The sequence below is a fragment of the Wyeomyia smithii genome, chromosome 1, assembly GCF_029784165.1.
Source record: "Wyeomyia smithii strain HCP4-BCI-WySm-NY-G18 chromosome 1, ASM2978416v1, whole genome shotgun sequence".
NCBI lineage: Eukaryota > Metazoa > Arthropoda > Insecta > Diptera > Culicidae > Wyeomyia > Wyeomyia smithii.
Genome location: NC_073694.1, coordinates 59,336,891 through 59,351,807, shown reverse-complemented (window position 1 = coordinate 59,351,807; position 14,917 = coordinate 59,336,891). Strand labels below are relative to the sequence as shown.

Below are 14,917 nucleotides of genomic sequence, written 5' to 3'. Positions count from 1 at the left end.
CGTTTAAGAAAACATTTTCCTACACCCAAATAAAAACCAGCAGCTAGCATGTGAAGCAAGCAAATCGAAAAAATAATGCAAATTTTGGTCAATCATTGCACAGCCATCACCCGAAACAAAACCGCCATCAATCCTCCGGTAGCTACAGCACAGTCCACTCAATCACTCGCACTGAACCGTGCCGTCAATCAAACAGTGCGGTGGACTTACATTAGGTCACCATCATAAATCAGAGGAAAATTTTCACGTTTTGACTCTGTTTGGGGTCGCCTTTTCTGTCTCCACACCGCGTCTGTTCGTGAAAATAAAAACTAATAGAAACTAATAGATAATAGAGACAAACTGGTTGACCTGTTCGCTGCATGTGTCCTCCGATTACAATGTGCCAGTGGGGTGAACATCGCAGATCGAGCACTGGAGACGAGAGGCTCGTGAGGCAGTTCATTAACGATGCTGTGCACACCTCCTGCCACCCACTCGGGGCGCTTTGAACGGATCATTATGGCGAATTTCGTCCAATGGCTAAACACACAAATCATCAGAGCTAGCGCTAGGTGTTTAGAGGGTAGCATAGTTTCTGCGGAACGGAGCAAAATATAAACGGCCGACAGTTTTTCATGCTTGTTAAATATTAACTGAGACACTACGTGGCGTCCGGCTACATTACTACCAAAGACACGCAAAGTGTTCACTAGGTAACCTGAACACTTGTTTTGATTCGAAACTTAAAGTCAGAATATTTGCCTCAAACTACTCAAGCCGATTCACCTGTTTTTATTTTATCGATAGCAGCTGCATGGCTCTCTGGTTTAATCAGTGGGTCTGCCCATTCCGGCAACAAATATAAAATTAGTCTGAATTTCAAATGATCGATGGTCATCCCATTGCTAGGAATTACCGCATCTCTGCGGGTTCCCACTGGTGCCACAATTCACTAATCGATCGTTCTAAAGGTCCGCTAATGACCACGTAATTATAGTGAGTCCACCTTCTTCTGCTGCAATAAACGTCCTCCACAAGCAGGGACAAAACAAAAGTATAATCCGAAAAGCATACACCTTGCTCCGTTTTTCGTCGATTGCGCCTGTCCCCGATCCGCTCGCTGCCATCCAGCCAGCTGTCAAACCATCAGATTACGATAAAATTATAGCCAGAACAGAAAAATCGAAACCATTTCTCGGATTCCCATGAGCCATGACCGAAGCGAACGCGATAAGCTGATGTTGACCGCCGTCGCAGCGGTCGAAAAACCGGCGGAAACGGTACCAGCCGGTCGGTGTCCTACTAGTGAATGGCAGCTTGTTTCGTTCCTTGTTCGACTCATGTCAAAGTTAATACTTTTAATTAACCACCAAGTGAGCTGGCCACTGTGTACCAACCTACAACAGTGAATCGACACCAGCTTTAAATAAAACAGGAAGTGGCTTCGACCGCGGGCATGGAAAGGAACGTTGGTTGCTCTCAGTTTGACGCTGAAATAAAATTTGCTCTTCGGTTGCATCAAAGAATTGTTACGATAAACATTTGACAACTAATAATAGAAGGATTTTCGGAAAGTCGCAAAAATAGGAAAATTGTCATTGCTATTCCACAATTTTTATTTTTTCAGTAAAGTTCAGTTCAGTTGTGAAAAAACTACACCTTATAGAAAATATTGTGAAAATTCATGCTAAAAAGTCACTAATATTCTAAAACGACCTAGTTTTGAAGAAATTTACGAAATAATTTCTTGTGTAGCAAAATAATGGAAATAGAACACACACAGAGGTTGTACTCGCGACCTTTAGTCATATGATGACTTTTAACAAAATCCCGTAATTGATCGAAAAATATTATTCCGTAGTGATAATATCACGTCACAAAAAGAATTCACGTTTTTATGTCGAGTGAAGAGTAAATGTAAAAAATTGAAATAGAATTTGAAAGAAACTATAGTTGAATGGTATCAAACAAATAAGAACGAATTTCTAAAATATATCCAAAATTATAGCGGTTTTTGAAACATTCGCAAATATTCTAAAACGACCTAGTTTTGAAGAGATTCACAGAATCATTCTTTATGTAGCAAAAATAATAGAAATAGAACTTAAAAAGAATTCACAGAGGTTGTACTCATGTGACCCTTGGTAATATGATGACGACTTCCAACAAAATTTCTAAATTGACTGAAAAGTAATAATCCCGTATAATCACGTCACAAGAAAAATTCAAAATTTTATGTAAAGCGAAAATGTAAATGTAAAAAATTGAAATAGAATTTGAAAGAAACTATAGTTGATTGGTATAAAGCGAAGTAGAACACTACTGCAAAAAACGAACTTCTAAAACATATCCGAAATTATAGTGGTTTATGAAAGATATTCTATATATAATATTCTAAAATTACATAGTTTTGATTATCATTTTTTATGCAGCAAAAATAAAAGAAATAGAATTTAAAAAGAATTCACAGTGATTGTACTCATGCGACCTTTGGTCATATGATGACAACTTTTAACAAAATCTCTTAGTTGATCGAAAAATAATATTCCGTAGTGATAATATCACGTCACAAGAATAATTCACTTTTTTATGCCAAGCGAAGAGAAAAGTTCAAAAAAATTGAAATAGAATTTGGAAGAAATTTTAGCTGATTGGTATCCAACAAAGTAGAACACTATTGCAAAACATTTCTAAAACATATCCGAAATTATAGTGGTTTTCGCAAATATTCTAAAACGACCTAGTTTTGAAGAGATTTACAGATTCATTTTTCTAGTAGTAAAAATAATAGAAATAGAACTTGAAAAGAACTCACAGTGATTTGACTCATGCGACTTTCGATCGTACGATGAAGAATTTAAAAAATCCCTAAATAGATTTGAAAATTACTTATTTGGAAAAACAGCCAGCACTACGACAATACTGGCACGTTCAGGAACTGTCCAAACGACTAGAATCTACCAAAAGGCACCCGGCGAAAAGGATCGGATACCGAAGAAACACAGTAACCTCCAGATTTTATTTATGTTTTAATGACAAAGGAGATAGCAAAACATATGAACATTTAAAAATTTTAGTTTTTATATTTTAATGACAAAAGATGAGATAGCAAAACATATGAACAAAACTTTATTTTTTTTTAACGAAAGAAGAGATATCAAAGCGTATCAACAATTAAAAAAAAAGATTTGCACCAAGCATATATAAGCATTTAAAGATTTTTTTATATAAACATATATAAAAAAATGTAATATAAATATATATGGTATATAAAAAAATATATATAAATATATTTAAAAAAATGTTTTTTATCAAAACAGTTTTCGTTATTTTAAAAAAAAAATACCAATGACTATCCAAAAATTTGGGAAAATTGAAAACACAATAAAACAAGAATACAGAGACCTCTGTAAGAATAGTCCGAACTATTAGAGGATCTCATTCATAGATACAAAACACTACTCTTACCTCTGTTGTGGTGCAGATATTGTTATCGTCCGATTTATTTAGGATGCAGTCGTGTAAAAGTAGGTCTACATACATAGAGCTTTCTACGCCAGATCTCACCAATACAGGCTTAGTCGTGTATTCTTATAAAAACGATTTGTTTTTAACCAAAAAATCAGCTGAAATTCAATTTCGAAAAATATTGCACTTGTGAATCCTAGTTCATTAGTGTTACCTGTTTTAACAAACTTTATTTTAGCGGAAAAATAGATTAAATAAAACTAAAAATCGGCTTACAACTTGAATAAAAGTTCGGGGTAGGAGGAATTTTTTTGTTACCACCAGCGTGTTGATTATTTGCAACCAGAAATAAAACTAGCATTATTGAAATCGACCACTAACTCTAGCGCAAATAGGAAGGTCTATGGCGAGACGTGTTTATGCCCAATCCGTCTGTCCTTTTATTATCTTTTATGCGCAGGCAGATAAGCATACGTAGATGAGTAGGTATAGAAATAAGATAAATTAGCAATAAGAATTAGAGAAATAAAAGACGGCTGGGAAATGAGTCGTAATTCACCAGTAGAACAGAAAAGTGTTTATTATTCAATTATGATTAACGCTTCATTTAAACTATTGATATATGAATTGCAATAGAACACAAAAATCACGTAAAGAAAATTGATTGGCGGCAGTGTAACGAAAAACTAATAGCTAATAGCTATAAAAGCTATCAACTGTTTGGATCCGAAGCCGATATCCGCCATTAACTGTTTCCGTGACCACTCGCATTGTGCAAAAATTATGGCAAGCTCTAGCATTCATACTCCTTCTTCCTCGAGGTAAGCCTGCAAAACAAGAACATAATATACCATATTTTCTCAAAACTTACCGTGTCAGTCAGTTATCACTACACTTTTCACTTTTTATTCACTTTCACTATTTAATTCTATCATAGTGAAAGTGAATAAAAAGTGAAAAGTGTAGTGAAAATTTTTCTATCAAGACGCTCGAACATAAGTGAATAAATTAGTCAGTTATGTTTGTAGCCATAGAAAACGATCAATCATTGAACATTAATTTTACTCCACAGCGGCTTTGATTCTAGCAGCTCTCCTTATTATATTCTTGGCTACACTTACATTTTTGTTGATATGTAGACATTTCCACTCTCCGGCTACTCTCTTTAACCAAACAAACATAATTGATATTAACTTTAACCATCGTCCGGTATTTAAGGGATGATAGGTAGAAATACAAAACGAACCACTGCAAAGTTGGTAGGCCATAGGCTGCATTGACCAAAACTACACCTGCACAGGTATACAAAGGCAGGTATGCATTTAAACTCAGCACCTCAACTTTAAAAAGTATTGCATGTAAATAACACATGAAAAATAATTCGACTACCTACAAAGAAAAAAAAAACATAAAGCATTGTTCGTAGCATGCATGCATTGACAAAAAATTAGAAATGTCAGATAGTCTACTATATTAAATTTTCACCATGTTCGAAAATTTACATTCGCAGAGTGCAAACTAAATTGACTATCATCAATACTGTTTCCACGGATGTTCATTAAGAGGGTTTACCGAAAAATGTTGGTATAAGTTACATCATAAATAATATAAAGTTAACTGAAATCAATTTCAGTTATAGAATGCGCTTATCTCGAAAATTTCTTTCAAAAATTCTAGTCTAACGATACGCGCAACGATTCTTATCCAGAATACCGCTTACCTATCCTAAATTGCCGGTAATTCATGGATCTTAAATTTTCGATAGGCTTGATTAAATTCGTCATTGGGTAAAATTGTTGCTAGTACTTCCTACTACAAATGATGTAAATTCCTACTCCAAAAATATAGTTTTCACACCAAATATCAAATAAAACTAAAATTATGTTCTTTAAAGATATGAGAGAGTAAGAAGGTGAACTGAAATTCAGCCGTAACTTGAAATAATGCTGTCAATTTCCTAAACTTGAATGTACGTTCTTCAAAAATGAAAGATGAATTTTGTTAAAGCCAAATACCTATCAACTCAAATAAAACTCAAATTATGTGGCTCATAGATTTGATAGAAATTAAAGCTGGTTGGTAGCGAACAAATAAGAAGGTGAACTAGAATTCAGCCATGACTGGATTCAAATAATGCTGTCAATTTCTTGAATTTGGATGTTCGTCTTCAAAAATGGAAGACGAAGAGTATTGCTAAAGCCAAGTATTAACTCAAATAAAACCAAAATTATGTGGTTCATAGATTTGATAGAAATAAAAGTTGGTTGGTAGCGAGCAAATAGGAAGGTGAACTCAAATTAAGCCATGATTTGAAATATTCCCACATGCTGTCAATTTCTTAAACTTGAATGATGGCTCCCCAGAGGCGGAAGAAGATGAATTTTTCAATAATTGTTGCAGTCGTGACCGAAACGCTTCTAAAGCCAAATATTAACTCGAACAGAATCCAAATTTTGTGATTTATAGATTTTACAGAAATAAAAGTTGGTTGGTAGCTAACAAATAACAAGGTGAACTAAAATTCAGCAATTACTCGAAATAATACTGTCAAATTTTTAAACTTGAATGTACGTTCTTCAAAAATGAAAGAAGATGAATTTTGTTAAAGCCAAATATCAACTCAAATAAAACTCAAATTATGTGGCTGATAGATTTGATAGAAATAAAAGTGGTTTGGTAGCGAACAAACAAGAAGGTGAACTAGAATTCAGCCATGACTGAATTCAAATAATGCTGTCAATTTCTTGAACTTGGATGTTGGTCTTCAAAAATGGAAGACGAAGAGTATTGTTAAAGCCAAGTAATAACTCAAATAAAACCAAAATTATGTGGTTCACAGATTTGATAGAAATAAAAGTTGGTGGTAGCGAGCAAATAGGAAGGTGAACTTAAATTAAGCCATGACTTGAAAAATTCCCACATGCTGTCAATTTCTTGAACATGAATGATGGCTTCTCAGAGGCGGAAGAAGATGAATTTTTCAATAATTGTTGCAGTCGTGACTGAAACGCTTCTAAAGCCAAATATTAACTCGAACAGAATCCAAATTTTGTGATTTATAACTTTGACAGAAATAAAAGTTGGTTGGTAGCTAACAAATAACAAGGTGAACTAAAATTCAGCAATTACTCGAAATAATGCTGTCAAATTTTAAACTTGAGTGTACGTTCTTCAAAAATGAAAGAAGATGAATTTTGTTGAAGCCAAATATCAACTCAAATCATGTGGCTCATAGATTTGATAGAAATTAAAGTTGGTTGGTAGCGAACAAACAAGAAGGTGAACTAGAATTCAGCCATGACTGAATTCAAATAATGCTGACAATTTCTTGAATTTGGATGTTCGTCCTCAAAAATGGAAGACGGAGAGTATTTTTAAAGCCAAGTATTAACTCAAATAAAACCAAAATTATGTGGTTCATAGATTTGATAGAAATAAAAGTTGGTTGGTAGCGAGCAAATAGGAAGGTGAACTTAAATTAAGCCATGACTTGAAATATTCCCACTTGCCGTCAATTTCTTAAACTTGAATGATGGCTCCTCAGAGGCAGAAGAAGATGAATTTTTCAATAATTGTTGCAGTCGTGACTGAAACGCTTCTAAAGCCAAATATTAACTCGAACAAAATCCAAATTTTGTGATTTATAGATTTGACAGAAATAAAAGTTGGTTGGTAGCTAACAAATAACAAGGTGAACTTAAATTCAGCAATTACTCGAAATAATGCTGTCAAATGTTTAAACTTGAATGTACGTTCTTCAAAAATCAAAGAAGATGAATTTTGTGAAATCGAAATATCAACTCACATAAAACTCAAATTATGTGGCTCATAGATTTGATAGAAATTAAAGTTGGTTGGTAGCGAACCAACAAGAAGGTGAACTAGAATTCAGCCATGACTGAATTCAAATAATGCTGTCAATTTCTTGAATTTGAATGTTCGTCTTCAAAAATGGAAGACGGAGAGTATTGCTAAAGCCAAGTATTAACTCAAATAAAACCAAAATTATGTGGTTCATAGATTTGATAGAAATAAAAGTTGGTTGGTAGCGAGAAAATAGGAAGATGAACTTCAATTAACCCATGACTTGAAATATTCCCACATGCTGTCAATTTCATGAACTTGAATGATGGCTCCTCAGAGGCGAAAGAAGATGATTTTTTCAATAATTGTTGCAGTCGTGACTGAAACGCTTCTAAAGCCAAATATTAACTCGAACAGAATCCCAATTTTGTGATTTATAAATTTGACAGAAATAAAAGTTGGTTGGTAGCTAACAAATAACAAGGTGAACTAAAATTCAGCAATTACTCGAAATAATGCTGTCAAATTTTTAAACTTGAGTGTACGTTCTTCAAAAATGAAAGAAGATGAATTTTGTTAAAGCCAAATATCAACTCAAATCATGTGGCTCATAGATTTGATAGAAATTAAAGTTGGTTGGTAGCGAACAAACAAGAAGGTGAACTAGAATTCAGCCATGACTGAATTCAAATAATGCTGTCAATTTCTTGAATTTGGATGTTCGTCTTCAAAAATGGAAGACGGAGAGTATTGTTAAAGCCAAGTATTAACTCAAATAAAACCAAAATTATGTGGTTCATAGATTTGATAGAAATAAAAGTTGGTTGGTAGCGAGCAAATAGGAAGATGAACTTCAATTAAGCCATGACTTGAAATATTCCCACATGCTGTCAATTTCTTGAACTTGAATGATGGCTCCTCAGAGGCAAAGGAGATGATGATATATTGCGATCGAGACGATTCAAAAGTCAAATAAAGCAAAAGAAAATAAGCTTTTACTTCAAACAGTAATAAATCTCGATGTCTCTGATATCACACAAAATCACTTATCCACCAATCCACAGTCTAGACGAAACGGTGTAGGGCATCTGAAAAACACAAGTATTTAAGGTACGATAGGTAATAAAACAACTCAGAACTTTACAAGTCAACATTCTCGGGTAAACAAAAGTAGGTAAATTCCCACTCTTTCGAATATGACATTCACAGGTCTTATTACAGGGCACTGTCCGAGTAAGTATCATCTCAAGAAGATAGGCAAACTTGATGATGATAAATGTCGCCTGTGTGGCATCGAAAGCTTCAGAACATCTACTCTGCGAATGCCGAGTATTAATACAACGCAGATTACGTATCTTCGGTAAGGGATACATAGAACCTGCCGAAATTTGGAGGCAAAGTCCTGGTGAGGTAATAAACTTCATACGAAGTGCGTTGCCCAACTGGGATAAATGTGCAATGTAGCAAGGACATCAACTCGCCAAATAGTGATGTACCTGTTCGTACGCACTTAGAGTAAGGTGAAGCATACCACAATAGATCAAACAATGGTCGCAGTGGTTCAGTGTTCTACAAGGAAAAAAAATTTTTCGAGTTCTTTAGAAATTCGTTTTTGCAATAATTCATCCTGTCGGTTGTTGTATCAACTCACTGTACGAAAGATATCTGCTGGGTTTGATGAAGTCATTCGCGTCACACACCTAATGTTAAATTTACTCTGGGTTGCACTTTTGTACTGATTGAGTTTCACCTGGCTGTCTTCGTAGCGGTGGTCTTTGCTTATCAATGTCCTTAGCCTTAACTTTGATATTGTTGGGTCGCACTTCTCGGTGTACCTGTTGTCTCCTGCTGGCATTCGTGTATTTTGTGTGTACTCGCAGGCACGATGATCACTACCCCAGTACCCAGCGATGCCAACCTTTAAAAAAAACTGGAAGATTTCATAATGAAAAACTGGAGAAAACTAGATTTAAAAATATTTGAAACTCTTGCAAAAATTTGTTTGATGGTCGGTTCAAAAATGTTGCGTAAATATGAAACAAGGTGGCGAACGTCTTCGGCCGGTTTATGCATAAGGCGTGGTTATACTGGAGCGACGCGGCGCGAACTGCATCGAAGCAGTTCGGGATCTGTTTTGACATGCGTTGTTGATATTACTCCTCACCGAAGTGTTTCGACGCAGTTCGCCCCGCGTCGCCCCAGTATAACCACGGCCTACAATTGCGGCAGAAAACCTACCGAAGACGTTCGATACCTTTTATACATCTATTTTACCATGTTATTACATGTTAACGAGAAAGGTGAAAGAGACAATGCATTGTTATTTTGATTTTTTTTACTGATGGTGCTTATAATCACTAGTTATAAAGTCTGGCGTACTCAAAATTTAGAAGATGTGAATGAAGTTCTATGCAAACCTAACAACCGCATGAATACACAAAATACTGAAAAGACTATACATGTAAGGTGAATGAGTTCAATAAATATGGTGACGAAGCTGGATAAAACTAGGACTGTTTGAAAAAACGGGAGATATTCAACTTTGAGCTGTTTTGCTGTTGTGTTAAAAAAACTTGAAGATATCCAGGAAAAAACTGGAGAGTTGGCAACGCTGACAGTACCATTACCGCTCCTGCCAAGATTCTAAGTTTCGTAGTATTCACTTCGGTTCTGTTGTAAATTGTATTACTGAACCACCCCGTTGTACATAACAACTGCGGGTGTTGATCAGGGCTCTACTGCCAGTACCCGTATAACTGTCCCATACTGATTTTGCTCACTTTTGAGTTATCATCGGAAATCGACTTAATTGTTATCATATTTTCTGGAAAAAAAATTAAAATTGATTCTTTTGTATGGAAAAAATACCAAATTGTTTTTGTCCCATATTGAAAGTACCCGCATTACAGTCCCACTGCATAGTGGTACAAACTGCGAACATATAATTTTGCTCCAGATTAGTGTATATCGGATTATTTTGGGCATATACAAGTATGTCATTTAATTAACTAGACTAATGTTGTTTTTCTGTAGTACAATCTACGTTGCCAACGATATTACCGGTTGATGGTTGAATTTATATGTGATGGGACAAAATATGCGAGTACTTTTGAAATGTATCCGCATATTTTGTCCCATTTTGTCTTTTTTTTTAAGTTATATTCCATCCATGGTTTTTTGTTCTCAACAATAAATTTGTGGTGCCATGAAACTGTTATGGTCATTGGTTCTGGATGTAATTGCTGGAAATCCGAAAATTCACGGATAATATTAAATCGCCGTTTTCTCACCATGCTGTTTCTCATTATGGGACAGTTGTCCGGGTACCGGCAGCCTACATTTTCGAAACATAACAAGGAAATTGAATATTTCGCGCAGTCATTTCGATTCGAATAGTTTCATTTTCGTTTGATTCCTTTCTTCTATTGGCATCGAATCACGATGAACATTTTCACTGTCAAACATATTTGATTACGGGCTTCTTTCCCGTTTGGTGTCTCAATTGACGGAGACACTGACGCATATTATGACACGACGACGTCGAAATTACCCATACTGTAGAGTATACGATCGGTTCACGCGGATTTCCCGAAGCCCGAAGTCGGCATCTCGAGTTGCAAAATGTCATCGGACAACGACATCGTCATCTTGGCTCCGGAAATACCCATTTTGGGGGCTTTGTGGATGTATTCCATAGTTTAACGCAGTTTTGCAGAAGTCGATAGTCTCTATCTTGGATTAAAAATAGCGTCGAACATCATGTTTCGGTCTCTGGACATCAATTTTCGGACTCCAAACATGACCAAGGGCTCAACCATGTATTTGATGATGATGATCAACTTTGACTAGTACTGCAATCTAAGAAATCGACGGCATTATTAACAATCATAGCTAAATTTTAGTCGTAAAAATTGATGTTTTTAAATTGTAACAACATTAATTATAATTACCATATTTCAATTTAATACAACTTTAATCGATCGAATTGTGGTTCTGTGGTTAGCGATGTCGGTCGGCTAGCTCTCTCACACGGTTGTGATATCGGGTTCGATTCCCGATCAGGTCGAGTATCTTTTCGAGCTGGAAATTTTCTCGACTCAGCACTGGGGCACGATGTATCGTTGTACTTATCCTACAACATACAAAATGTGCCAAAAACAATATCGATAACGAATTCACTGTAATTTCTATTATTTCATCTAAATTAAGCATCAAGCAAACGCTATTTTCACGACCTACGTTTTTGAATTTACTCATTTTCTCGTTTGTTCTGATTTGTATATTATTTTGGTCAATCAAATTGTTCATAGTATTGTTGATCATTTTAAGATCAATATAAGCGGAAGTTCCTGCAATGCAATTCAATCCGGTGCCTGGGGCATCCCATCTTTGGTTGGGTTTTGCATGTACTGTTTAATAAAAACTGTTGTTCAAATCTGTGGTGGCATTTTTCAGTAAAACTTTTAATGGGACATTTTCATGTTCATGTTATCACGGCACAAGAATAAAATTTATACATCTTTTCAGTCAAATACTGCACAATCACTGAGTTCTTTATAAGTTCTATTTCTATTACTTTTGCAGCATAAAAAATTATCTCCCATACCATATACATATCATATTCGAAAGAGTGGGAATTTACCTACTTTTGTTTACCCGAGAATGTTGACTTGTAAAGTTCTGAGTTGTTTTATTACCTATCGTACCTTAAATACTTGTGTTTTTCAGATGCCCTACACCGTTTCGTCTAGACTGTGGATTGGTGGATAAGTGATTTTGTGTGATATCAGAGACATCGAGATTTATTACTGTTTGAAGTAAAAGCTTATTTTCTTTTGCTTTATTTGACTTTTGAATCGTCTCGATCGCAATATATCATCATCTCCTTTGCCTCTGAGGAGCCATCATTCAAGTTCAAGAAATTGACAGCATGTGGGAATATTTCAAGTCATGGCTTAATTGAAGTTCATCTTCCTATTTGCTCGCTACCAACCAACTTTTATTTCTATCAAATCTATGAACCACATAATTTTGGTTTTATTTGAGTTAATACTTGGCTTTAACAATACTCTCCGTCTTCCATTTTTGAAGACGAACATCCAAATTCAAGAAATTGACAGCATTATTTGAATTCAGTCATGGCAGTCATGGCATGGAATTTGGATGTTCGTCTTCAAAAATGGAAGACGGAGAGTATTGTTAAAGCCAAGTATTAACTCAAATAAAACCAAAATTATGTGGTTCATAGATTTGATAGAAATAAAAGTTGGTTGGTAGCGAGCAAATAGGAAGATGAACTTCAATTAAGCCATGACTTGAAATATTCCCACATGCTGTCAATTTCTTGAACTTGAATGATGGCTCCTCAGAGGCAAAGGAGATGATGATATATTGCGATCGAGACGATTCAAAAGTCAAATAAAGCAAAAGAAAATAAGCTTTTACTTCAAACAGTAATAAATCTCGATGTCTCTGATATCACACAAAATCACTTATCCACCAATCCACAGTCTAGACGAAACGGTGTAGGGCATCTGAAAAACACAAGTATTTAAGGTACGATAGGTAATAAAACAACTCAGAACTTTACAAGTCAACATTCTCGGGTAAACAAAAGTAGGTAAATTCCCACTCTTTCGAATATGATATGTATATGGTATGGGAGATAATTTTTTATGCTGCAAAAGTAATAGAAATAGAACTTATAAAGAACTCAGTGATTGTGCAGTATTTGACTGAAAAGATGTATAAATTTTATTCTTGTGCCGTGATAACATGAACATGAAAATGTCCCATTAAAAGTTTTACTGAAAAATGCCACCACAGATTTGAACAACAGTTTTTATTAAACAGTACATGCAAAACCCAACCAAAGATGGGATGCCCCAGGCACCGGATTGAATTGCATTGCAGGAACTTCCGCTTATATTGATCTTAAAATGATCAACAATACTATGAACAATTTGATTGACCAAAATAATATACAAATCAGAACAAACGAGAAAATGAGTAAATTCAAAAACGTAGGTCGTGAAAATAGCGTTTGCTTGATGCTTAATTTAGATGAAATAATAGAAATTACAGTGATTGTTTTTCAGTATGAAACGTTGAGTAATGCTACCTTTTCAATAATTATTACAGTCGTGGCTAAAACGTTTCTAAGGCCAAATATTAAAATTGAAAGGTCCATAGATTTGATAGAAATTTAAGTTGGTTGGTAGCAAACGAATAAAAAATAATCAAACTTAAATCAACTTCATACTTAAAAATTTAGAATGTTTTCGCGAATGGCAAATTCTTGATTATCAAACACAATTAAATCACTTCACTTCAAATCACAATTACATGAAAAATCACTACACACGTAAACACTTCACTATGCAACAGTATCTTTCATTAAACAAAGTTTAATGATGTAGAATATCTGACAAACACGAGTATTTAAGGTACGATAGGTAAAAAACGGCAAAATTTATCAAGCATTCACGCGTACACAATAGTAGGTAGAAATCGTTAATTGATCAAAAAGAAGTATCTGTACCTATCGATTAACAATAACAACAACAAAATCGCACGCTAGCCTGGGGGCTAATGCGGTCTCGATCAACTAGATTAGTTGAGAGAATTCGTTATCGATATTGTTTTTGGCACATTTTGTATGTTGTAGGATAAGTACAACGATACATCGTGCCCCAGTGCTGAGTCGAGAAAATTTCCAGCTCGAAAAGATACTCGACCTGATCGGGAATCGAACCCGATATCACAACCGTGTGAGAGAGCTAGCCGACCGACATCGCTAACCACAGAACCACAATTCGATCGATTAAAGTTGTATTAAATTGAAATATGGTAATTATAATTAATGTTGTTACAATTTAAAAACATCAATTTTTACGACTAAAATTTAGCTATGATTGTTAATAATGCCGTCGATTTCTTAGATTGCAGTACTAGTCAAAGTTGATCATCATCATCAAATACATGGTTGAGCCCTTGGTCATGTTTGGAGTCCGAAAATTGATGTCCAGAGACCGAAACATGATGTTCGACGCTATTTTTAATCCAAGATAGAGACTATCGACTTCTGCAAAACTGCGTTAAACTATGGAATACATCCACAAAGCCCCCAAAATGGGTATTTCCGGAGCCAAGATGACGATGTCGTTGTCCGATGACATTTTGCAACTCGAGATGCCGACTTCGGGCTTCGGGAAATCCGCGTGAACCGATCGTATACTCTACAGTATGGGTAATTTCGACGTCGTCGTGTCATAATATGCGTCAGTGTCTCCGTCAATTGAGACACCAAACGGGAAAGAAGCCCGTAATCAAATATGTTTGACAGTGAAAATGTTCATCGTGATTCGATGCCAATATCCCATAATGAGAAACAGCATGGTGAGAAAACGGCGATTTAATATTATCCGTGAATTTTCGGATTTCCAGCAATTACATCCAGAACCAATGACCATAACAGTTTCATGGCACCACAAATTTATTGTTGAGAACAAAAAACCATGGATGGAATATAACTTAAAAAAAAAGACAAAATGGGACAAAATATGCGGATACATTTCAAAAGTACTCGCATATTTTGTCCCATCACATATAAATTCAACCATCAACCGGTAATATCGTTGGCAACGTAGATTGTACTACAGAA

General features: G+C 35.2%; 1 protein-coding gene across 1 annotated transcript in view; it reads right to left on the bottom strand.

The window, feature by feature from the left end:
* Positions 1 to 4,073: 4,073 nt before the first annotated feature.
* Positions 4,074 to 14,917, bottom strand: part of LOC129718161 (ubiquitin-like protein 5) — a 46,676-nt gene continuing 35,832 nt past the window's right edge. The window contains exon 6 of the transcript XR_008726815.1: positions 4,074 to 4,277. The gene's annotated coding sequence lies outside the window, so the exon portion shown is untranslated. The remainder of the gene's footprint in view (positions 4,278 to 14,917) is intronic.